This window comes from Prionailurus bengalensis, chromosome D2 (genome assembly GCF_016509475.1).
Source record: "Prionailurus bengalensis isolate Pbe53 chromosome D2, Fcat_Pben_1.1_paternal_pri, whole genome shotgun sequence".
NCBI lineage: Eukaryota > Metazoa > Chordata > Mammalia > Carnivora > Felidae > Prionailurus > Prionailurus bengalensis.
The window spans coordinates 26616922-26644454 of record NC_057351.1 but is presented as its reverse complement, the minus strand read 5'-3'; the positions used below and the strand labels follow the sequence as shown (position 1 = coordinate 26644454).

Below are 27533 nucleotides of genomic sequence, written 5' to 3'. Positions count from 1 at the left end.
ATTTCCTTGACTGCTTTATGGTATGGATTGAGTGGGCTGTGTATTAATTCCAGTTTTGTTTTAATGATACAGAGAGACGTGCTCAGGCTTTTAAATTACTGCAGCAATGCAGCTGGAAAAATTAAAGCAATTTCACCTCGAACCGAGGTAAACAAATCATTTTCACCCCCTCTTTTCAGCTTTCATTCCTTCAAAAAGGTATAGGACAGCAGCCTTTCTTTACAGCATATTACAACATTAATTATTCTCTGGATAAAAATAAGGAATAAAGAATACAGTGGGTGAGGTATTTTTAACTGGATTTGAACATGGATAATTAACAGGCAAGAAACGATGTTTCTGCTCGTAACTAATTTTTTATTATAATTTCTTTTGTTGGAAAATGTGCAAAACTTTGGTTTCTCTCAATCTCTGAATGGCTCCCATCTATTCTAAAGCTGAGAGAAAAATCTGTGAAATGTTTAGAAAAACTTCCTAAATATTAGTGTCTTTGGACACTAATGTGTTCATTGTGAAAAGAAGGGGGGGAATCACATAAAAGCGATCCCAACTAAAAATAGCTATGCTATGTTGGTTTAGCTGAATTATAGCCAGGAGAAAATTTTAACAGGAGAAGGGATGAGAACAATAGTCATCATTCCAGACTCTAAAAAAAGGACAGAGTAGTATCCTGGTATAAGCTGTAAAAATTTGTATGATTTTTACAAATCTTTTTTTTTTTTTTTTTCAAATGGATACTGCTGAAATAAGTCTAGGTTTGCCTTGAACATGCAGGGGCACACACTCTGAAGTCTTTCCCTTATTTACCACGTGACCATGAGTCACCATGACTTGGACTGTCTGAGACCGTCCTAAGGGACAACCTTGGTGAGGATGGAGAAGGGATAGTTGAGGACAATTGACCTAACTAAATAAGGTAACTAAAACAAGGCAATGCACTTTTCTATATTAGACATCAACCTGTCTGAATGTATGAGAAGATCTAAGTAATGATCATATCTAAATTGATTTTAATTTTTCTCATGTAACAAGAACTGAAAAGTATTTCATCTGGGGCCAATATGGTGGTTTGAGAATGTGGTCAGTGGCACAGTGCTGTCAAAACTTCCACTCAGTCATCTTGGGATGGTGGTTTATATCCTCCATCTTGTCACCTCATGGTTACGTAACAGCTGCTTTACCACCACCATCTTCATTTTAGGAAAAAGTGAAAGGGCATGCCAGTGAGAGGCCCTTCTCTAACAAAGGACTTTCCTAGAAGGCTCTTCCAATGACTTCTACTCTCATCTTATTTTTCACAAGATTATATTACAGCAGACGTCTTTGTGCCCACCTTTTGAAAGAACTATTACAATTGTGAAATAAGATGTACTGAATCATGTTGGTAAACAGATCTTTTTTCATGAATTAAAAAAAAATATATATAACCAAACTCCTACATGCAGAGGGCACAATATAGTTGCCAAGCTGGGGGTGGAGGAAAGGGGGAGATGCTGGTCAAAGGGTAAAACATTTAGTTATAAGGTGAATAACTTTCAGGGATCTAATATAAAGTCAGATGACTATACTTAACCATACTGTATCATACACTCGCAAGTTGCTACGAGAGTAAATCTTAAATATCTCATCATTAGAAAAAAAGGTTATTGTGTGAGTTGATGCAATTACAACTGTTGTAATCATTTCACAACATTTAAGTGCATCAATTCAGCACATTTTGTACACTTTAAATTTATGCAATATTATATATCTCATAAACACTGAAAAAAAGGAAACTACTCAAAAACTGAGAGGGGCACGTGGGTGGCTCAGTCAGTTAAGCATCTGACACTTGATTTCCACTAAGGTCATGAAAGATCTCATGGTCCTGAGATTGAGGCTGGCATTGGGCTCTGTGTTGGGTGTGGAGCCTGCTTGAGATTCTCTCTCTTCTTCTTCTGCCCCTCCCCTCTCTCAAGAGAGGGAGAGAGAGAGAGAGAGAGAGAGAGCAAAGTTATGATTAATTTTATTTGTCCACCTAGTAGGTGTTTTTTGGATGACATTAATGTTTAATTTGGTGAACTCTGAGTATAGCAGATTGTTCTCCATAGTGTGGATGGGCCTCATCCAATCAGTTGAAGTCTTGCATGTAACAAAACGGCCAGCCTCCCAATTCTCCAGAAAACAGCTGGTTGACTTCATCAGTTCTCCTAGATCTCCGGTCTGCTCACTCACACTGTGTATTTTGTACTCATTAACTTGTGTAATCATATGATCCAACTACTTACAATAAATCTCCTATTTAGGCATGTATTGTATTGTTTCTGTTTCTCTGGAGAACTGGAATAATATGAGAGTCATATGAATGGAGTCAATGAATGGGGCTCCACATGCATGGAGCTTTATGTCTTCTCCAAGCTCTTCCATTCCTATGATGATATTTTTTCTTGCCCTTGATCGGTATTTTACATTCTTCTTCATACAGATTTTCTGCTTTTCTTCTTAAATTTATTCTTAAATACTTGAAATGTCTTGTTTTCCATCCATCGTAACTCCTGATTATTATTTACAATCATGCAGGCTCTTTTTTTCTGCATATTAATTTCATACCTAGCCACTTCACAAAATTATCTCACTTTTTGTACTAATTTTACATATAATTATTTTTAGAATTTCAAGCGTACAAAAATATTGAAAACTAATGATAATTTTATGCCAACTTTTTAAAATGTTTACCCATTATGTTGTCTCTTTCTTAATTGCTTGACTAGTACCTGCGGTATAATAGTATCCTTGTCCTTAACATTAAAAGAAATATTTCTCAAATGTGATATAATATTTTAAAATAACAAGTAAAATAGTAAGCTTTTGCAGGTTGAAGCCACCTTTTGTCTTCATATTTCTAGCCTACCAAAATCACCACTATGACTACAAATATAATGGTATACAATAGGTATAAAAATATAACTTTTAGTGAAATAAATGACAAAAACCATGAGGTCCATTTAGCAACCCCTTTCTACCATCACACTTTATAATCGCATCAATATCCTCAAGACATCTGACTGCCAGTTACCTTGTTTCAAAGTGGGCAGAATTTCCTCTCTTGCTCATTTAGTGTTACAGTTTTGCAGAGGAGCTCTCAAAGATCACATCTTGTGCTCTCAAGGTCAGAGAGTATTTCCGTTAAATAGTTCTTTCTGTGATCATGTTATTACTTACACATGTGCCAGGTGAATGGTGGAGGTTTAGACCTCTCAATATACTGCCACTATTCCCTGCATCACGAATTCCATCCTCTTCAACAACCAGCCACCCGAAGTGGCCTTATTGGCATGTCTACTTCTTTCTCCCCAAAGAACATGTTCTTTTAGCAGCGGCTCCAAACCCTCCATTGCAAGGAAATTGGATGTACTACTGTTCTATTTTTCATAGTTTTATGCACAATTATTGTGTCCCTCTGAAATTCATATGTTGAAGCACTAATCTCCAAAGTGGTGATATAGGATGTGGAGCCTTTGGGAAGTAATTAAGTTTTTATGCCATCACTAGGGTGGAGCCTTTAGAAAAAGAGAAGAAAATACCGGGATTTCCTTTCTCCAGCACGTGAGGCTATAGAAGAAGGTGACCATCAGCATCCGCAATATGGAAAGAGGGCCTTCACCTTGAATCAAATCAACTGGCACCTGGATGTCAAACTTCCTAGCCTCTGGAAGTATGAGAAAAAATTGTGTATTGTTGAAGCCAGCCAGTCTATGGTATTTTGGTAACAGCAACCCAAACTGACAGACGCATATGTTCTCAGATTTTTCTGAAACCAGAGGTGAAGTTAAGCTAGGAAATCTTGCCAAAATACATATAGCATTCCATTTATTATATTTTTGTTACACAGATGGCACACAGAGGCTCAGGGATTAAGTAAACTCTGAAAAATCAATCACATAGCTGGTAAGTGTTAGAGCCGTGATTCATACCCAGAACTGTCTGAAGCCAAAGCACTTGTTCTTTCTAGTATACTACATTCTTTGTAAAAACTGGAATATAGCTGGGGCACCAGGGTGGCCTAGTTGGTTAAGCGATTGACTCTTGATTTTGGTTCAGGTCACGAACGCATGGTTTCATGGGTTCGAGCCCTGCCATTGGGCTCTGAACGCTGACCACGCACAGAACCTGTTTGGGATTTTCTCTCTCCCTCTCTCTCTCTCTCTCTCTGCCTCTCCCCTACTTGCGCTTTTTCTCTCAAAAAATAACAAACTGGAATAGAGCCAAAAATATAAATAATGTTGCCATTAAATTGTATAAAATCAATAACAATGAATCAAATTACATGTCATCATAGAAAACTAGCACATTGAAGCTACATGCTTATCTATGGAGTTTGGCACTAGGGTGGACAGACTATCTTATCTTAAAGGAGAGAGAATACTGTAAGAAATATTTTGAGAGATTTCAAATACATAAAAATAGAGAAAGAATGCAATAGAGCCTTTCTTCTCCGTGGACACATCATCCAGTTTCAACAACTACTATCCCATGGCCATCCCATACCAACTTCTCCCTGGCAAGGTGTTCTAGGCTTCCATTCCATTTCACCTGAGAATAGTTCAGTAGTATCAATAAAAGATTAGACTTTAACAACAACATAAAAATGATACCATAACCATATCCTTAAAAACACACTAAACAATTATCACTAACAGTGAAGATTCAAGTTTCCCCTGAAATCTCAAAAATGGATTCTTTGAATCAGGAACTAATTAAGATTTTCTCACTTTAAATATTTTTTAATCTCATTTTTACTCCCTACCTTTTTGTTTTCCCTGTACTTTTTTGTTGTTGTCATTAAGAAACCATGTTGCCATTACATTATTTTGTTGGGGTTTACAAAATTGTGACATATTAATTCAACTATTTTTCTTAATTTATTATATGAATATTTTTTGTAAAAAAAAAAAATCTCCCTTAACTATTTGAACACCCTGAGGTCAGAGGTCATACAACACAGATAGGGTAAAAATTCGACTTTTCCTCCCATAAGTACTATTTTTTAGGAAAATAGCCAACGAGGTGTTTTTTTGTTTGTTTGTTTTTGTTTTTTGTTTTTTGTTTTGATCTGCAAACTATTACAAATACTTAGATTTAAATGTATTTGATACAATTCACTCTAAGACTATTACTTTCACTGCTTCTTAAGTAGTCCTATTTTTGGGCAATAGTAGTCTCTTTACCTTTGTTCCTGGACCCTCAGTCGATTTTCATAACTACTTTGCATTCTGATCCACCATGTTATGGGAATCAGGCTTATCCTGCGTGCTTCCCCCATTCTTGGAATCAGCCATTTTTTTCATACATCTTTGTAATTTTTATTGGGAAGTAGTTTTTCAGATACCGTAGTCTGGTTTATGGGCGTTCTTTGCTACTATTTGTGTTTGTTTTGGAGAAAATTTACCCTAAATTCATACTTATATCTCAAGATTAAATTTGGGAGAATAGGGTTTTTTATTTGATATGTTTGATTTAGTTTGCAACTATTTTCTCTAATGATGATAATATTGCATCAAATTATGAAATTTATGATAATTAGTGAAACAATATATGACATAATAACTGAAACATTTAAAATTTAATTATGTAAAGAGACGTTAATAAAGTGAAAGATAAAGATAATATGAAATGTCATAAAAATCCCAACAGCAGTGTGTATTCCTGTGTGTGTGTCTGCATGCGTGTGCATGTGAAATAATTAAAACATTTGTTTGGAAGTACAAAGGATTTTAAATAGCTAAGCAAATGTTTAAGAAAGAAAAAAAAACTTTTTTCCAGTTATTTGTTCTTAAAATAGTGCATAGTAGGAGGAGTACAAATTACTATTTTGTAAAATCATTTGAAATATTCTTTTCTGGGATTTTTTGCCATCTTCATACACAGGATATTTATTTCATTTTGGCTTTAATTTTAAAATTCAATTAATTTTTTGAAATATATGTTAATTTTTATATCTGTATTTGACTTTGAGGTCATAAATGTTCCACATAATTTTATCTATCCATACATATATGTATTTACAAGTTATAAAGTCAACTTCACAAATTAAGGTATAGTTAGAGAAATATAGGCTCTCTTTGGCTTCTACTGTTTTTCCTATTTTTTTCCTTTCTCTTTTTTTTAATAACCATGGGCACAATATTTCTTTTAATTTTTTTTAATGTTATTTTTGAGAGAGAGAGAGAGAGAGAGCGTCAGTAGGGGAGAAGCAGAGAGGAAGACACAGAATCTGAAGCAGACTCCAGGCTCTGAGCTGTCAGCCCAAACCCATGGGGCTCAAACCCATGAACCATGAGATCATGATCTGAGCCAAAGTTGGACATCTAACCGACTGAGCCACCCAGGCACACCTCTTTGGTTTTCTTACAATATATTTTGGAGATTACTCCATAGAATTTGGATAGCACTATGTTTACACTGTTTCTTACTGGCAAACATTTATGCTACTTGTGGTCTTTTTGGTAGCACAGAAAAACTACAATGGAGAGCTTTCTGGAAAAGTCTTTCCAACTTTTTCTGGGTATATCTACAGGAGAGATTTCTTGTATGTGGGATCACTGTATCAAAGCTTGAATGTATAGGTAATTTTATTAGGTACTGTGTGATTCATTTTCATGGGTGCTGTGTGATTTTGCATTCCTCACAGCAATCTGTAGAGTGTCTATTCTCCATAGGAACATAAATATGTTTTCAAGTTTTGTGATTTCTGCCAATGTGATACATACATATCTCTTCATAGTTTATTTTGAAATTCTTTTCAAGTACAGTTGAGCATCTTTTATGTGATCAGGAGCCACTTCACTTATATTTATTTGTGACCACTCTGATTACATGTATGTAACATTTATAACTATTTTAAGTAGATGATAGAAAGTGATGAATGGATAAGTGGATACATAGACAAAAAGTTATTAACTATTACAAATTTAATTATTTTTCTTTAGTTATTATTTTATTTGCTTATGATGCTCCTGTCTGCAATGCTTTTTTTCAGCATCACTAAGTCCAAATTATCACTTCTTTCTTTTTGATATCTAAATTTTAACTCATAATTATAAAACCTTCTTTATATAAAAGTAATACAGCATTCAATTTATATTTTCTCTAGCATTTGTATGGATATAATTTATACCTATAAAATTGCACACTATTTTAAATGTATAATCTGATGAGTTTTGACAAATGAAACGCTTAACCACTATTCCATTTGACATTATAACCATTCCATCATTCCAGAAAGCTCCACTGCAGCATTTTACAATCTCTCAACCATTTTATACTATAGGCAACCACCTAACCACATTTTATCTAGACTGATGTCTTTGGTGTTCATCAGTGATGAGAGTATCTGACATTCTTTTAAAATATTGTTGACGATAAACATTTCTATTCCCAACTAATGGTTATTGTAAATAAAGATTTATTGAAATTCACATGAAATACTTGTATGAAAAATACTTTCTTTCTCTTGGGAAAACACCTAGGCGTGGAATTGGTAGCTCCCATGATAAGTGCTTTAGCTATGCACAACTTGCCAAACTTCATTTCCAAAGTGTTTGTACCATTTTATAGTTTGAGCAGCAATGCAAGAGAGTCTTAAATGTTTCACATCCTCACCAATACCTGATATTGTCAATCTTCCTAAATGTAGCCCATGCAGTGAGTTTTTAGTGATATATCAAAGTGTTTGAAATCTCCACTTCTCTGATTACAAATTATGTTAAGCTTACTTCAAAGAGCTTATTGGATATTCATAAATCTTCAATGAAATGTCTTCTCAAGTCTTTTTCAGTCGTCTGAAAGCTTGTTGATTTTACTATTGAGTTATTGGAGTTATTTATATATTATGTTTAAAATTCTATTGTTTGGTATATGAACTATTAATGTATTTTCCTAGTCTGTGACTTGCTCTTTTTCTTTTTTATAGTATTTTTGAGGAGTAGATTTAAATTTCAATGTAATTTACTTTTCTTTTAGGTCTACAATATATTCCAAGTGTTTGTTGCTGTTGCTGTTGTTTTTGAGCATGGTGTTAGGCAGGGGTCAAGCTTAGTGTCTTTCCATAGATATATATCCAGTTGTTCAGCGTCATGTATTGAAAATACTAAACATTAAATATTTAATGACATTTGTGCCTTTGTTGAAGATTAAATGACTACATATGTGTGGGTCTATTTCTTTATGTTCTGTTCTTTTGATCACATGTTTTTAATTACTCTATGTCTTGAAGTAAAGTAGTTTAAGTTCTCCATCTTTACTCTTCCCTATTTTATATCCTTTGCATTTCCAAGTGCGTTTTTTAATTACCGCCCAAATTTTTAGATGTGTGCAAGTGCACGCACACCAACACACACGTGTACCTTTACACAACCACTGGGATTTTGATGGCACTTTCTTTGTATCCTTACTGAGGAGAATGCATCTCTCAAATCCTTGAGTCTTCTAATCACTGAACATATTATGTGTGTATATTTTATTTGGATCTTCTTCAAATTCTTTTAGTAATATTTTGTTTTTCTTAGTGTAGGAATACTGAATATTCTTTATTAAATTTGTTCCTGAGTATCTTATGTTAAACATTTTTTAAATTATTTTCCAATAATGGTATATCATCTCAATTTTTGCTGCTGACCCACAGAAATATCATTGAATTTTGTAAATTACCTTATATCCTGAGGTTTTCTTTAATTTAGTTATTGTCCCATCAACTAAGTCAGTGAATTTCATCCCTGAGGAAATCTTCTCCTACATAGTTATATCCATATATCTCAAGTGCAGAAAAGATCCAGAGAGGAATGAATATTTGGTTGGAAAGAAAATAATATTTAAGGAATTTTATTTATTTATTTTTCTTATCTGAGTATCATTGAAACACAATGTTATGTTAGTTTCAGGTGTGCGATATAGTGATTCAACTTCTCTATACATTAAGCTATGGTCATCACAAGTGCAGCTACCATCTGTCACCATACAATGCTATGATATTATCACTGCCCATATTCCTTGTGCTGTGCCTTTTATTCTTGTGTTGTGTTCATTTTGTAACCGGAAATCTTAGAAAAGAATACAGGCAGTAATTTCCCTGACATTGGCTATAGCAACGTTTTTCTGGATATGTCTCCTGAGGCAAGAGAAACAAAAACAAAAATAAACTCGTGGGACTATGTCAAAGTTAAAAGCTTTTGCATAACAAAGGAAACTATCAGCAAAACATAAAGGCAACCTGCTGAATGGGAGAAGATATTTGCAAATGATGTATCTGGTGAGGCGTTAATATCCAAAATACATAAAGAACTTATACAACTCAACACACACACACACACACACACACACAAATATGATTAAAAAATGAGCAGAGGACCTGATGGACATTTTTCCAGAGAAGATATGCAGATGGCCAAACAGACACATGAAAAGATGCTCAACATTATTAATCATCATAGAAATGCAAATCAAAACCACAATGAAATATCACTTTATATCTGTAAGCATGACTAAAACCAGAATGAAAAGAAATAATAAGTGTCGGTGAGGATTTGGAAAAAAGGAACCCTCATGCGCTGTTGATAGGAATGTAAGTTGTTATAGCCACTTTGGAAAACAGTAAAGAATTTTTTTTAAGTTTATTTATTTTGAAAGAGAAAGAGAGATGGGGGAGGGGCAGAGAGAGATTGAGAGGGAGAATCTTAGGCAGGATTCATGCCCACTGCAGAGCCCGACTCAGAGCTGAATGTGGGGCTCAATCTCACCACCATGAGAGCATGACCCGAGCTGAAATCAAGAGTCAGACACACACTGATTGAGTCACCCAGGCACCTCAAAACTGTATGGAATTTTAAATAGGTTATTGTTTCAATATAAAATTGAGGTTAGTAATAAAATGTCTATATATTTCCAAGGACATGAATTGAAAAAAATTTGATAAACATGAAGCTAGAAGAAATATTTGACATTGTATAACAGATAACATATTTTACTTATCATTGCTGGTATTACACTGAAAATTTTGGATCTACTCTTACGCATCATTTTATTTTTTAAGTACATTTAAATAGCTCCAAATTTTAGCCATTTTAAGAGAGTGAACGTTCTACATAGTATTCATTGCAAAATGGAGATATTTATTTGGTAACTCCTTTTTAATTTTTTTAATTTCATTTTGGTAAGAACATTTAACATGAGATCTGCCCTTTTAGCACATTTTATAAATCTTTTCTTTTTAATGTTTATTTATTCAGAGAGAGAGCAAGAATGGGGGAGGGGCAGAGAAAGAGGGGGACAGGATTCCAGGTGGACCCTATGCTGACAGCAGAGAGCAGGATGCCATTCTCAAACCCACAAACCATGAGATTATAACCTGAGCCAAAGTCAGATGTTTGACTGAGCCACACAGGTGCCCCTGCCCTTTACCACATTTTTAAGTATACAATAAGTGTTATTGACTGTAGGTACAATGTTGTACAGAAGATCTTTAGAGTTGATTTATCTTGTTATAACTGAAACTGTATACCTGTCATTAGCAACTTCCCACATCCCCCTCCCCCCACCTCTGGTAACTAACATCACACTATTTGAGTCTATGCATTTGCCTATGGTAGATACCTCTTACAAGGGGAATCCACATTATTTTTCTTTCTAAGACTGGCTGATTTCACCTAGCATAATGTTTTCTTTTTTTTTTCTTTCAATGTTTATTTATTTTTGAGAAACAGAGACTGAGCATGAGTCAGGGAGGGGCAGAGAGAGGGGGAGACATAGAATCTGAAGCAGCCTCCAGGCTCTGAGTTGTCAGCACAGAGCTCTATGTAAGACTCAAACCCACAAACCGCGAGATCATGACCTGAGCCACCCAGGTGCCCCTAACATAATGTTTTCAAGATGGCTCCATACTGTCACAATGGTAGGATTTCCTTTTTACTTTTTTAGGTTGAATAATGTTCTATTATAGGTATATGCTGCATTTTCTTTCTCCTTTCATCCATCGATGGATATTTAGGTTGTTTCCACATCTTGGCCATTGTGAATAGTACTACAGTGAACATGGAAGTGCTAATATCTCTTTAAATTGTTTGGATAAATGCCCAGAAGTAGGATTATTGAATCATATGGTAGCTTTATTTTTTATTTTTTTGAGGAAGCTCCATATTGTTTTCCTTAGTGACTATACCATTTTGGATTCCTACCAATAAGGTGTAGAGGATTCCAATTTCCTTACATTCTAGTGCACACTTGTCTTTCATGTTTTTTTGTTTGATAGTAGCCCTCCTAACAGGGTGAGGTGATATCTCATTGTGGTTTTGATATCCATTTCCTGGATGATTATGTTGAGCAGATTTTTTTATACCTGTTTGTTTTCTATGGAGAAATACCTATTCAAATTCCTTGCCCATTTTAAAATCAGGTTAACAGGGGTTTTTTTTGTTGTTGTTGTTTGTTTTGTGCGTGTATGTGTGAGCATGTTGTTTTTTGTTTTTTTTGTGGGTTTTTTTTTTGCCATGGAGTTTATTTGATAACTCAGATTTTTTTTCTTTTTTTTTCATTTTTGCATATATATTTTGCATACAGTAATAATATACACTGTTGTTTTTATCATTAAGATTCTTCCCAATTTTCTTTCTTGGATTTTTACTCTCTAAAGAGAGACTGATGCTTTTTTTTTTTTTTTTGAGAGACTGACACATTCATAACTTCAGTCTTTTAGTAAGTGCATAAACTTCATAAACCCTGGGTATAGCATTGAAAACCTGCCTAAGGGATCACTGGGGAGGTAGGAAGGATTTCTGAATTCTCTTAATGCTAACAGATTTTATGCACTTTATCACCATATACTGTGATGTTTTCTACAAGAAAATGAAATAGTTTTAAATCATGTTTTGAAAAGATTATCAACTCACATTTTGGAGAGCATGCTCTGATTCCTTCAGTAAGTCATCTGGGCATCTGTGAAATAAAGAATTTGGACTGAATGATTGAGAATTCATCTGTACAGTTTTGTGATTGTTTAACTTCTTTCAGAGACAGAAATTTAAAAGCTGCTCTTATCTTATTGTAATTAACAAAACAGAATACGGTGGAGTCAGCCATTCCACACAGTGGATTACCATCACACATCACTTGGGTCAACTAACCAAGGCTTTATTTTGCTTTTTAAATGCTATCTCATTGGGTAAATAAACTTGAAATTACAAAATGTGTTTATAATTAAAGGATCTTAGCCAATTCAAAAATAAGCAAGTCCCAATATATGACTTTACACCATTTCTATGTGTTTTTAAACTATTTGGTTTCATACATATATTTATGCTATTCTATATTAATCTTTATTTTTCCAGTTCTGGGACTAAAATCTGCACCTCTTACTGTTCTCCCTTTTCTGTTATTACTATCACATATATCCCAGGCAACACTGAAGAAAACTTTACTCCAATTTTACCTTCTTTTAAAAAAAAATTAATGCTTTTTAGTATTTATTTTTGAGAGAGAAATAGAGACAGAGAGAGAGAGAGAGCATGAGCAGGGGAGGGGTAGAGAGAGAGAGGGAGACACAGAATCTGAAGCAGGGTCCAGGCTCTGAGCTGTCAGCACAGAGTCCGACGTGGGGCTTGAACCCGCAAACCATAGGATCATGACCTGAGCCAAAGTCAGATGCTCAACCGACTGAGCCATTCAGGTGCCCCAATTTTACCTTCTTTTAATGCACATCCAGTTAATCATGATATCCTAGAGCTTCTGCTACTAGAAGCTGATACCATCCAGTTTTTATCGTTATTAAATGAAATTTAAAATAATTATGATAGCATGATCAGCTCAGATCTATGTAAATTTACCTTTACAACTTTCTTCAAAACACTCTCTCCTGATTTGCCATACATACCTAATTTCTCTTCCTTAATGTGTCTTTCTCTCTACCTATCACATGCCCACCTGCATTTATTCAGATATTTTCTTTTATACTTGATATATATTCCATTGTTTTCTATTTAAAACAGTCAGTAAGGGATACCCACTTCTTACACCACCTCCTTCTTTATTGACATCCATTAGTTAAAGACAATTTTCTCTCTTCTAAGGTCTTTGACACTTTGCTATTTATTTACTAGTTAATTTTTTCATGTATTTATTTGTTGACTTGTGCTTGTTTTGTCCATCTGGGACATAGAAACATGCCACATTTTTCCTCTACCTGTGTAATTTCATTGTCTCACTTAAGTTTCTCAGTGATATTGAAAAATTGGTCCTATTATTATCGTTTAGAAGATTAGCTAAATGAGGCTTGGGAAAGTTAACTAAATTGAGAATGGTGATATCACTAGTATAACCACAATGGCGAGAACTTAAAGTCAAGTCCTTGTGCATTCTGCACATTGTTTCTGTTGCTGTAATTTCCAACAATGCTTCATTATAAAGAAGCCTTTTCATTGAGATTGTTTTTTTCTAAATGAAATTCCTCAAGAATTGTGATCCCCAGGAAAGCCTCATGAGCTGTTCCTTGAGGAGGATTCATCTCATCAGTCTACCAAATACCCAGCATAATACTATGTCTTTGGGAAGATGTAAGAGCCGCATTTTAGACTTTTCAATTTAACTAGGAATATTTGACAAACACTGATAAAAACGAAACATATCACATCTATCCCTCAGTCCAACGATTCTGATATTTTCTTCTGCCAATGGATAAAGGCCATTAATAGAAATATATTGAATAAAAATCATTAATAGAAATATACTTTTATTAATTTTATGGAAAAATAGAATACATCTCATCCTAAACAAAAAATAAGTCAAACAATTATTACAAATAAAAAATATCAGCAGAACTAAAAAAAGTAAGTATGTATAAGTAAAGAGCCATTTGAACATGAACATATAATTTGTGCATAATATGGAATATGATAGCATTATGCTATAATCACCAGCAAGGAAGAAAGAAGCTGACAGTGTGTGATGGGTGGTGGACAAGAGATATGAAAGAATCATTTGTAAGAAAGTGCAATCATATTTTTTCTCAAGTTCGTTAATTTTTTCAATTTTTTAGGACCTTTGGTTATACTTAATATGTACTTAATATGCCCCTTTAAACAGAACACCTGTATCCCTTGGATAAATACCTAGTAGTGCATGCTAGGAATTTACCCAAGGGATACAGGAGTACTGATGCATAGGGGCACTTGTACCCCAATGTTCATAGCAGCACTCTCAACAATAGCCAAATGATGGAAAGAGCCTAAATGTCCATCAACTGATGAATGGATAAAGAAATTGTGGTTTATATACACAATGGAGTACTACGTGGCAATGAGAAAGAATGAAATATGGCCCTTTGTAGCAACGTGGATGGAACTGGAGAGTGTGATGCTAAGTGAAATAAGCCATACAGAGAAAGACAGACACCATATGTTTTCACTCTTATGTGGATTCTGAGAAACTTAACAGAAGTCCATGGGGAAGGGGAAGGAAAAAAAAGAGGTTAGAGTGGGAGAGAACCAAAGCATAAGAGACTCTTAAAAACTGAGAATAAACTGAGGGCTGATGGGGGTGGGAGGGAGGGGAAGGTGGGTGATGGGTATTGAGGCACCTGTTGGGATGAGCACTGGGTGTTGTATGGAAACCAATTAGACAATAAATTTCATATATTTAAAAAAAAAAACCTAGTAGTGTAATTACTGGGTCACCGGGTAGTTCTACTTTTAACTTTTTGAGAAACCTCCATACTGTTTTCCAGAGCGGCTGCACCAGTTTGCTTTCCCATCAACAGTGTAAGAGGATTCCCCTTTCTTCACATCCTTGTCAACATCTATTTTTTACTGTGTTGTTAATAAAAATGACATTTTTAAAAAATTAAAAGTTTAGAGATTGAGTTAACAAAAGAAAAATTTACTTAAATATTTCTGGGTATACTTTCATTAAATCACATTATTTTTAATATTATTAAAATTGTTTTCACTAACAGGCTGCAATGAAAAAGGTATAAAGAGATTCCATTACCTAAATGTCCCCAAACATTATAACATGGAAGTGTAATTGTGAGGGGTCCTTTGAACCAGTAGGGTGCTTTTACTTGTGAAGTTATCATTAGTATGAAGACAACAATGTCAATTTTCCTTTCAATTCTTTTATTTTCTCTTATTTCCAAACCTTCTTTAAAGGCAAAGATTTATATGACAGATATCGTGAGTTACCTCACAATTTTCTTATGAACTAACATGGATAATTGCCAATTCTATAAAGAAACATCAGCCAAAAAATCTTAAGGTAACATTTTAAATAATTAAATTACTACCTACTCCCTCACAAATTAAACTGAAGTTAATTTTCTTGAAAACTGTGTCCCACTGATGATTCAGTGAAAAATGTTTTGTTAAAAACAAAAAAAGAAAAAGGCTCACACACCAGATAAGTTTTAAAAAAATTTTCCTTTCTCCTTTTGCTCTATGGTCCATTTCGTTATATTAAAAGTTCCTGCACATTCTCCTCCAGAGAAACCTGTTATGCTTTTTTAATTCGATATTTCCCAAATTCACCATGAAACTATCACAAACTTACCATAAAACTACTTAACGATATTTCACAGAAATACTATGCTCTTCAGAAAAAGCTTGGGTAAAGAGGAACGAGGGACTGTCTTTCCTTAAAAAAAAAAAAAAAAGCCCTAAGAATAATTTTGTTCATGGTAGATTATTTGGAAATTTGCACATTAAGATTTCAGAATAACTTTTATGTATCAAAACTGTAGAACTCTGATAGTCCATCAGGAGTCAGAACACAGATCATGCAGCCACCATTGGTTTTGCAAATAAAGTTCTCCTGGAACACAGACACACATTTGTTTGTGTATTTCACAGTACAACTCTAGAGATGAATTACACAAAACGTACGAAATGTACTAACTAGTGCTTTACAGGAAAAGTTTGCCCACCATCGATCCTAAATTTTTAACAATCGACTGGAAGACGAGTTTGTGATGATACTTTAAAAGTTAAGACACACACTTAAAGCACGGGCCATGCAAGTTCTGCAGAGGTGGACCCAAAGAGATTTTTATGTAGACCCAAGATACGACCCAGAAGAAAAGTTCTGAGACCTAACATCTTCACCACTCTCGATCACAGATAATTGCACACTGCCGTGATAATTTTCAAATGGGGAAATTTCAGATGCAAGTATCATCAATTGTCCCCAGCAGCCATTAAAAATTTCCAGTAATGCAATTGTAAAATATCTAATTTAAATTGTAGTGGGTGTTACTCTTACTGAGCAATAACATCATCCATCCTGACCTTTTCAAATATAAATGTCATTTGTGTGGCTGTAAATCATGACAAATGAGATGTAACATTAGCTATATCGCTTAGGCATCTTGGTAGGAGATTGTTAGCCTTGTTTCAAAAGGTCATCTTGTATTTTTTTCTAAAAATATGACATTTGTTTGGTCTTTATGATGTAAGTCTAAATAAATGTTTATTAAGTCTATCTATCAAGAAGCTTATTATGAAATAGCTTCTTAGCTCATCCAATCAGATTATATTTTTCCTGGAAAGGAAACTGCACAGATTTCTAAGGGAAATGAGACAATGGATAAAAATATAAAGATAAGCTCTTCTAATATAACAGTGGCCCCCAAATGAGCTATTAGATGTCTAATAGGAGGCCTTTCCCACATACAAACCATGCCATATACAACAGGGACAAAGTTATATATGCCACATTTTAAAAAAAATAAATATTCCTGAAAGCCTTTTCTACTTTTCCACAACACAATAGCTTGACAAATTATATACAAAAGTCTTTTTGTTTCTTATCGTGCACCTAAGTTTTCACCACTATATTTAAATCCTCTCAAATTATCATAACATTCCTTTTAAGAACAATATGAATAATACAACATTTCTTGTGACTCAAATGGAATTCGTAAACATGTTAAGTTCTTTTTCTGAGATGGGATATTATTTGCAGAGCCTGGAGGACTCTCAGAGAGAAAGCAAACCTGGGTTTTTGTCCAGACTCTATGTAGTTCTAGATCACACACAACTTCCATTCAGTCTCAGTTTGTTTACCTGAAAAATAGATATAATATTAATCTTATGTGCAACAACTTTAATGTAAAGATTGAATGATATCTTTCAGGTAAATATTACTCTCTGAAAAAAATTTAAAAGATCAAGATGGAATAGTGAGCCTATACACTCTGTTTTCGAACAGATGATTGGCAGGCCTGTTGCCCCTGTTTTACTGAGGTATAATTGATGAACAAATTTGTGCGCATTTAAGGTGCACACATGATGTTTCGATACAATGTTTGGCATACATATATAATGTGAACTGATCACCACAATCAAATTAAATATCCACCATTTCATATACTTTTTACAAAGTTAGCTTTGTTTCCTTTGGTGAGAAGAATTAAGATTTATTCTCTTATTCTGCAAATTTCAGGTGTACAGTTCAATATCATTAACTATAGTCACTACACTGTGCGTTCGATCTCCAGAACTTATTCACCTTGCGTATCTGAACTTGTAATCTTTGACCAATATTTCACTATTTTCCCCACCCCAAACCCTTGGCAGTGCCTATTCTACTCTCTGCTTCTATGAGTGGGAAAAAGACCTGAATAAACATTTTTCCAAAGAAGACATAAAGATGGCCAGCAGGTCTGTGAAAAGGTACCCAGTATCGCCAATCATGAGGGAAATGCAAAACTGACACCAAAATGTGATATCACCTCACATCTGTTAGAATGGCTACTATCAAAAGACAAAAAAAAAAAAAAATGACAGGTGTTGGTGAGGAGGTAGAGGAAAGGGAATCCTTACACACTGTCGGGGGGAATGAAAGTGGCACAGCCATGATGGAAAACAGTACGGGGGTTTCTCAAAAAATGAAAATAGAGCTATCATATGACACATCAATCCCACTTCTGTGTATGTCTCCGTCTGTTTGGGCTGCTATAACAAAATGTCACCAACTGGATGATTTACAAACAGCGTTTATTTCTTACAATCCCAGAAGCCAGAAGTCTGAGATCAGGATGGATGCCATTATGGAGTGACTTCTTCCAGGTAGCACTCCTCTCGATTTATCCTCACATAAAATGAAGGAGCTAAGGGTCTCTTTTATAAAGCCACTAATCCCATTCATGAGTGCCCCATGCTCATGACCTTATTACCCCCAGTGATCCCACCTCCAAATATCATCACGCTAATGGCTAGGATCTCAACATGTGTATTTGGGGGAGGAAATAAACATTCAGCCCACAGTGAAGTATATATCCAAGTAAAATGAAATCACTATCTCAGGGAGACATCTTGCACGCTCATACGGATTATAGCATTAGGAGCCTGTGGTAACATGGATGAACTTGGAGAGCAATAGAAGTGAAATAAGCCAGTCACAGACCAACAAATACTGTATGATCTCATTTACATGTGATTGGCTTTTCATGAGGGCAAAATGTAATATTTAGGCATTTCCTGGCAAAAAGACAATGCACAAAATGTAAAAAGCAAAACCCTTGTTCATCATGTTAATAATTTGTTAAACAGCTCTGGAGGCAGACACAGTTCAGGGGCTATGATTAGACAGCCTAAGTGGGCTTAGTCAGCTGCTTCTTAGGGAAGCAGCCAGTCGACAGGGAGCACGAGGAGACACCAGTATATGTGACACATTGAAAAGTAAGGTCTTAACGCTGAGATTTATATCTGGGGTACTCAGGCAGGGAAAAATTCCAGCAGGTAAGACTAGATAACCGATAATGCAGAGTAAGTCTAATCTAACAAAGAGGGGGGAAATAGTAGCTGTCCTCTCACTCTGCATTTATTTCCATGTAAATCAGGAAAACCCAAGTTACCAAGTGACTGTGTGAGGAAACTGCATCCCGGGAAAGATCAGAAGTCAACAGGGGTTCCACTAGCAAGGAGAATTATATTCACATGTGTTCTCTCCTATTTTTCTGATTCAGTCAAAATACATTTACTTTACACTTATGCTGAGCCAGATACCGATAAAGTCCTGGGGATATACGTTTATACAAATAGGATTACTATTCTCCAAGAGTTTTCAGTTAAAAGAAGACACGAGCCAGCATACAAAAATTCAAAATAATGTGATAAATAGTATTATTTATAGGGTTCTTTAAGCAGGTGGAAAATGGGTACCCAATGCAGCCTTGGGAGTTAGGTCAGAGAACACACTGGAAGTCTCACTACCTCTAACAGGGCCCACTGATTCAATGCAAGGAATATAGAGCACATTTTTTGGAGGATATTATGCACATATTCATTCAGCCTAAACAGTTGAAATATTTTTGAGTGAATATGTTAATTACAATGTGGTGTTTGCAACCCAGCTGCCTGTACATACTGAAATGATAGTGTAGGATTTGGGTTCCTCTGTTTGGCGTATTACCTATGTATTGAATTACCTTATCCTATGGTGCCAAAGCGAATTTATAGGGTATTAGTCAGGTCTATAAAAAATAACATTCCAATTAGCTTTCTCAGAAGACCATCAACTAAAACTCAGACTTACAAAGGAAGAGTGTTGGAAATGCCCCTGTGATATGCTTGAAGGGACTGAGGAAGAGCACAGTTCTCACTTCCCAGTAGTGCTCCACACCTACTTACTTAATAGGTGAGATCAGCGCATTAAGCTTTGACCCTTTATTTTTTTTTATTTTTGAAAGAGAGAGAGAGAGAGAGAGAGAGAGAGAGAGAGAAAGCTCATGAGAGCACATGGAAACAGGAGAGGGGCAGGAGGAGAGGAAGAGAGAGAATGTTAAGCAGGCTGCATGCCCAGTGCAGAAGAGCCTGATGCAGGGCTTGGTCTCATGACCATGAGATCATGAACCTGAGCTGAAATCAAGAGTCAGATGCTTAATCAACTGAGCCACCCAGGTATCCCAAGCTTTGATCTTTTAGAGTTATCTCTAGATCATTTAGAGTTATCTCTAAATCTATTTATTTCAAAGGCATTCATGGAGCACAGTACCAATTTTTTCAGTGTCCTTGCAAGCCCCATTCAAAATATCATCTGTGTGCTTAGACTCAATTGACTGAGACCATCCAGGATGATGTTAAAGATTTTGGCAGACCAAAATCTCAACCTTGGAGAACTCAGTGCACAGCAGAATATTAAGCTTTCCTCAGTAACTAGTGTAGCTTTTGAGCAGTAATGATTTTTGTTGCAAGTGGAATTTTAGAACACATCATATTACAGCATCTGCTTGTGCCCATGTTATGTGTGTTCCTGCCCCGTTCAGGTTCAGTGTGCCAATTTTACTCCCCTGTCAAACTGGGACTGTTTTATCCCTGATGGTGCGGCTGCCTTATTAAAATGTTTCTGTGGTTGGCCAGGCTCAGTTGCCAAGGTAACCATCCTGTTGTGTGTTGCCTTTAGGAGTTTATCATTAGATACATGAAAACCTTGACTGCATGTAAATAATAAAAGCTATCAAGGTAATGTGCCTTTGTGTTTCACGTGGTATTTTCCAGAGACTCACAAAAATATGTGATAATGCTGAGCTTCTATTCATACGTTTAGTCAGTGATTATCAAAGGTCTTGATAGGACTATATTAATCTTTCCTTACATTTTTAAAAGTTTTAGTTTATAAATAGGGAGCCCAATTTAAAATATTTTATTTATATTATTTTATGTCAAACTTCACGCAAAAGTAATTTGATGGAGTTTTGACATTGGTTGCGGCAACTTCGAAGGAAAACAGTTGTGAAATTCTTTTAGGCCTCTAAACTTCATTTCTCCTTCTTTCTAGCCTACCTCTGCTCTCAGCCACTGGGTAAACGAGTAATTGTATCAGCATTATTTCGACTTCTCTAATTTTATCCTATTCCCCCACCCCTTGCCCAAAAGCCAGAATCATAGGCTTTGGAATTCAGATATATATTTTGGCTTATGTCTTTCCTTTGCTATATTCTTCATTCATTCATTTTCTTTTGAGCCTCAGTTTCCTTATCTATATAAAGTTACAGATTGATCCATGAATGGATTAGTGATAATGAATATACATAAGTTAATAAAGTATCTGACACATTGTTGGTTTTAAAATAATTATATATATTATCAAAAATGAGCCATTTGTCTTTTCATAGGGATTTATTTGATGTTTTCTTTCTGTTTGTATTGATAAAATGGTTGATAAAGAATGAACAGTGGGGTACCTGGGTAGCTCAGTCAGTTAAGGATTGGACTCTTGACTTGTGCTCAGCTCATGATCTTGTGGTTTGAGCCCCACATTGGGTTCTGTGCTAACAGCACAGAGCCTGATTGATATTCTTCCTCTCTCTCTCTCTCTCTCTCTCTCTCTCTGCTCCACCCAGCTTGCTCTGTATCTCAAAATAAGTAAAAATAAACTTAAAAAAAATAGAATGAGTGGCCTCCTAAGGGGGTGTTAAAATGATTCTAGGGAAACTTTCCTGCCCTCCAAACATTTGCAAAGATTTCTAGCCTACCAAGCTATGAGGATCTTTGCATTTTAGAATGTTTGTTTTGGGTAAGTCTTTGTGTTTTCAGGAGTGTGGACTGAAAGAAAGTCAATGGCAAAGTAGGTGAGTAAATGCTTTATTCCTTGTCTTACTGAGGACTACAGCCTGGGAGACAGTCTTTCAGCTTGCTTTGAAGAACTGCTCTGAAGTTTGTTACGTACAGGGAATTCTATATGAAAAATGAGAAAACAGTATACGTACTTGTGAGCAGTTCTCCAAATACTTGTGGGTCACAAGGTCAAAATTAAGGTTTCTATTTGTTTGTTTGTTTGTTTTGTTTCGTTTTTCACATAGACTTGAGAAAGACTCTTAAGTCATCTTAATACATTATATTTCTATTGCCTCTGATTATTCAAAAATATTGTCTCTGTGCCTCTGCTTACCTGGTTTTCTGGTTCCTCCTGTTTTTGATATATCCTTGAGGTCACTAGGGACAGGTTGCTGTCCTTTCTGCAGGAGATCTGGGTGGCTCACACCCCTGTCCATCACACTTAGATTAACCAGCTGTATTTGAAAAGAAGTGAATTGGGCTTAGGTTCTATGAGATAATGATAACACACACTGCTGGGGGACTTGATGCAGATTCTGTTTCTGGTGAGTTACATCACATGTTTGTGCTACTTCCCCACCAGTGAAACCTAAACCATGAATTCATCGACAGTGAGGACAATTAGAGAAAAGAGAAAACCCCAAAACAAAAAGATGAATGAAGCTTGTGACAGATCAGCATACCCATTGATTTATGTAGAAAGCATCAACCAAATTTTTAATTATTTTTTCTTCCCCTGTGTAAGTTGCATCTTGTCTCACCAGACTTCCCCTTATATTTATATTTGTATTTTTTGTATTTATATTTATTTATATTTATATTTATTATTTACATTTACATTTATATTGCTTACTTATATTCATATTCATTCCTTCATTTTTTTAACCTCATCATTTTCACTCTTACAAGGAAAGAAACATCTTTCTGTTGCTTGCTCTGTTTAGTTTTCTAGAATTAAGGAAATCACCATTCAAGTACATTGAGCACAACCAAATGAGTCATCACTGTACAGCTTTATGGCGGATGGGAAAGTGTTGGTTACATTTCCCATTCTTTCCCCATAGATTCCCCAGTGCTTTGTAGGTGCTTATATGACCCCACACAGAGCAACTTCTTTTAGTCTCTTCCTCTTTGAAAAAAGAGAAAGAAGGAAAGAGAAGAGAAGAGAAAAGAAAGAAGAGAAGAGAAGAGGAGAGAAGAGAAAATGATGCACTATTATTCTCCACCCCAAATCTCTTCTTCTAAGAACTTTAAGCTTATGCAATGGTGATGCAGAATGACTTACAATGGAGCATTAGGTACCAATAAACTCAAGGGAATGAAAAGCACACTACTATGAGTTATAGTGCCCTGATGGGCCATTATATAGGCATCAGCAAGCTTTAAAAAATCACTGTGGTTAGACAAAATAATTTGCATTGCCCAATATCTTGTAAAAACAGCTGAATGTTTTATTTCACAAATTTCTTTCTCTGGTTATGCCTCAATGATTTTCACTTACTAAGTAGCATCACTGAGCCATGAAAATATTCTCCCCAGGCACACACAGCTCACCAGAATTTTTGTTCAAAAAATATTGATTTCATGATTAAACTTTCCGTTGGATAAAAACTCAAGGTCTGAGCTTTAGACTTTTCATACTGGGTTGCATTTATGATTTGAAAATCCTTGAAAATTGTCTATTTCCATTAATAAAATATAGAGATAATGTTCTACATGGAGAAGATTAGATTTATTCCCAAATCCCTATTGCTCACAAGAGGCTACTATTCTGTCAATTTTATGATGATATTTAAATACTTAAACTTTATTATGTGGGCCACATGCCATTATTTTTACACCTGTAAAGTAAGACTGGAAGTTATCAGGAAACAAAATTGATGCATGGCTACTTAGAAGAATGCACACTGATATCTCTTGAACTACTTTTGATTATTGCCTTTTCTTCCACTAACAAAGCTGCTTACAAAAGAATGAATTTTCTAAATTCCATTTATAATAGCCACAGGATTTAAGTGGCAATGTGAGTTACTTAAACAAACTATGATAGGTTCTACATATAGTCCCTCTACTAATCAGATACTTTGAAATACTTGATTTCCTTTCTAACTTCCTCCATTATTTGGTTGGCAAACACTTAGGTGATCCTTAAAATTGCAATACATTAGGTCTTTAATGGAGTGATTCAAAGTTACCTTAAACACTCCAACATTGATTTTAAATTTAGCAAGACTTTAACTTGAAATCTAAGCTCCCGCTTCTACATTTGAAATTGGAGTTACATATCGAAAACATTTTTCTAAAGATCACATTGTCCTAAACAGTCAAAATATCAATATAAATGTACAAGCTTAGATTTTCTAATCTGATATAATAATATAGAGTCAATTACATTTTGTGTGATTCTAAACTTTCATAAAATTTTAAATGCTTACCACTGACACCGCAATTATACCAACCTACACAACTTGGAGGGCTGCTTTCCTAAAGCAATATTTTTGGAACTGCCCTTTTGATTTCCTGAGTATTTAAGAACTAGAACTATTGGTTAGGATGAAGCTGAACCCTTGACTGCAATACTAAGGATACATATGAACGCTATTTAAAATTGTTGGTGACTCCATCACAAAAAGATGGAAGCGGTGAAGTTAAACATGCCCCTTAGATTTGGGACCCGTGTTTAGTGCCTGATGGCTCTGGCTCTTTGTTAGGATATTGTTTCTGTTGCTCTTATGTAATTGACTCTCTTCTGCAACTCTAAAGATATTGGACCTTGATGAAATCCTGCAACCTTGTAAGACACATCTTCTTTTAGAACCAAGTAGTACTTTCAAGTATGAAAATGATGTCCAGTTGAAATTTTCATGTCTCTCAGGGCTTCTGCTTATTTGGTGTTATCAAAATGTGTTATTTTTAGCAATGAATTGCTTCATCCTCTAAAGAGATTGGATTATTCTAGGTTATTTCTAATATGTATAATATGAGAGAATCTCCAAGTTTGAAACGTTTTAAAGTACATCTAGCCCACTTATTCATCAGATAGAAAAGAATTGCTTTTTTAAAATAAATCACATTTTAATTTTTTTTAAGTGTATTTTGAGAGAGAGAGAGAGAGAGAGATCACGTGGAAGTGGTGGGAGGCAGAGAGAAAGGGACAGGGAGAATCCCAAGCAGGCTCCAACCTTCCAGTGTGGAGCCCAACGTGGACTCCATTTCACCAGGGGCTCAATCAGACCGTGAGCTAAAATCAAGAGTCGGATGCTTATCTGACCAATCCACCCAGGGTCCACAAAAATCACTTTTTAAAAATAAATCTGTAGTATATTGTAAACTTGTATGTTAATGTTAACTATTTGTTGTCCTCCTCCTCATCTACTCATATCATTATACTCAACTTTTTTATTAGGGTGGCCATATAATTTTATCATCCAAACCGGGCAACCTTTGAAATTAAATTAGGGAGTGATTACTAATGAAGTAATCAGGCCTGTTCTGGGAAAACTAGGACATCTGGCCACTCTAGCTATGCTCAACTACAGTCACCTGAAATGCCTAGAACATTTCCATTCACAAGGAATTCTCTAGAGTAGCAGTGTTTACATTCTATGCTCCCTTAGGGATTTTTTAGTCAGCTAAATTTAAATACCACTATGGTATGTAAAAATATTCAAGTAGGGTCACACTGATTAAATAGGTGACAGAAGACCCGAAACTCTGTACCTTTAGCATCCCCTCAGAGCTATGATCCCTCAGGCACTACTTTGGAAATATGGAACTCCATAGGATTATTTGGAAACTATTGCATTAATGGAGAGAAAATAACATTTATCAACTATCCATGAGATGCCCGACCATATACATGTAATTCGCTGGGAACAAAAGAGCTGAGATTTAAATCCACATCTAATTGATTGCCCAGCCTTATTCTCATTCCTCTGAAGAAAGTGCATTGCATTTTTGTATAATTCTTGTTTTAGAAAGTTCCTCATTGTATCAGTCAGGTCATCCTAACTTACACTATACCAATTGCAAATACTGTCCAAATTTCAGAGGCTTAAAAATAGGGGAGGAAAGTAGGCCTTTAAAATGAAAACATTTCTTGTTCACCCTATGTACCCATTGCAGGATGACAAGACACTGCTTATGACATTCCCTGAGGTACATAGGTTGTGAGAAGTTCTATCTTGGCATATGCTAACCATGCTCCCAGAAGCAAGGAAGGAAAAAAAATGGTGAAATATTCACTACTTCTTAAAGTTTAGAAATAACAAATGTCTTTTTCCTCCACATCTCGTTAGCCAGAACAAGTTATATGGCCATAAGTTAAACAGAATGAGGGTGTATAATTTTTCCATAGACAGGGTCACCAAATAATACAGTCAGTTAACCATGATCTTACCCTAACAAATTTATGTTTTTGAACTGATCATTAATATCCCTTCTTTACTAAGGGATCCTTCATATCATGAGAGCCCTTATATATTTAAATTTTTAAAGTGGTTTGACTCACTCTTCAGTATCCAACTCAAACTTGTTCTTTTCCAAGTTAAATACTTCCAGTGTTTCAACTGTTCCTGAAAAGGCATGGTATACAGCAATGTTTCTAAAACTTGAATGTGCATTGGCATCTTCTGGAGATATCAAAATGCAGATTGTGATTCAGTAGGACTGGATGAGGCCTGTAATATAATTTTTTGTTTGTTTGTTTGTTTGTTTTAAATATGTTTTGACCTAGTTCTGAGGTCCTAGCTAGAAGCCAGCCAGTTTCTCTAGTTAAGTCCACACTCCAACCACCTGCATTCATAGGCTTTCACACTCTGGGTCATTATGTACCTGAGCTCATTGACCTAGGGCCAGGTGTCAGATGACTAGGGACAGCCTTGACACCCAGAAACTGAAAATTTATTCAAAAAAACCAATTCAGAAGAGGCAGAGAAACCTAGCCACCCCACCCCACTTACTGTACATAAGCTGCCGCTTACAGCTCCACCTTTCTCTTACCCCACCCCCAGGCACACCCTCTGTATGACCCTGACTGACACCATTTTCTCATTTGGACATGTCTATAATAGAGTCCTGCCTGTCATTTATCTTGGTGTCAGTGTCGTGTCCTGCCATCAAAAACCTAATCTGTGTCTATTGGTGGTTTCCACGTCTCTCTTTACCCAAATGTCCTTGGTGATGGAATATTCAAAATACTGACTAAACTCAGGGGACTGGTTGCATACCGGCCAAAGTGAGGTCCTCCCTTAGGGCAGGAGGAATGATGGATCACTTGAGCTGCACTTCTGGGGGCAGTTTTCCAGTATCTTTCTGGTCATTTCCTACATTTAGCAGAGGCTTATTTCAGGGTCTTGTCACTTTTTCAACACCAGTGCTGTTTTGTTTTTGTTTTATTTTATTGTTATTTGAGGCAGATTTCTGGTTTATCCATGCACTGGTGACTCCTGTGGAAGAAGATATCGACCAGACTTCCTCAGAGTAGGAGGAATGACACTCTGTTTTTGTTGATGTTGCTTAGATGGCCCATCTTCTGTGCTGCTACACACCTTGCTGTTGCCAACTAACTTCATGTTGCCCAGATCCTGAGGGGTATTGTGGGTTGCATCTATGTCAGTGACCCAATGTTTAGACCAGAGTTGAATATCTTACCTCTGTCCTCCCACAGCTGCCAAAGTTACCCAATTGCATAAATAATGAAAAAAAAAAGCATGGTCCAGTGTACTTGTGCTTTACAAAGTGCCACACCATGTCAACATGTGGATTGACTGACACTTTGGATAAGGGGCTGTGTTGTCCCAAGGATAGCCAGCTACACCTCTCTAAGTATAGACCCCAGTCCCTGGGAGGTGGACTGGGAAGGGTGAGAACAAAAGATGGCTGCTTATGAGGTAGGCTACCGTTCTCCTTCCCCTTTCTTGTAATCACACAGAAAGTCCTCACTATGACTTAGCAGACAGA

At 35.7% G+C, this 27533-nt stretch overlaps 1 pseudogene; it reads right to left on the bottom strand.

The window, feature by feature from the left end:
• LOC122492611 overlaps nt 1–27145 on the bottom strand; it is a 31998-nt pseudogene extending 4853 nt beyond the window's left edge.
• Nucleotides 27146–27533: the final 388 nt, after the last annotated feature.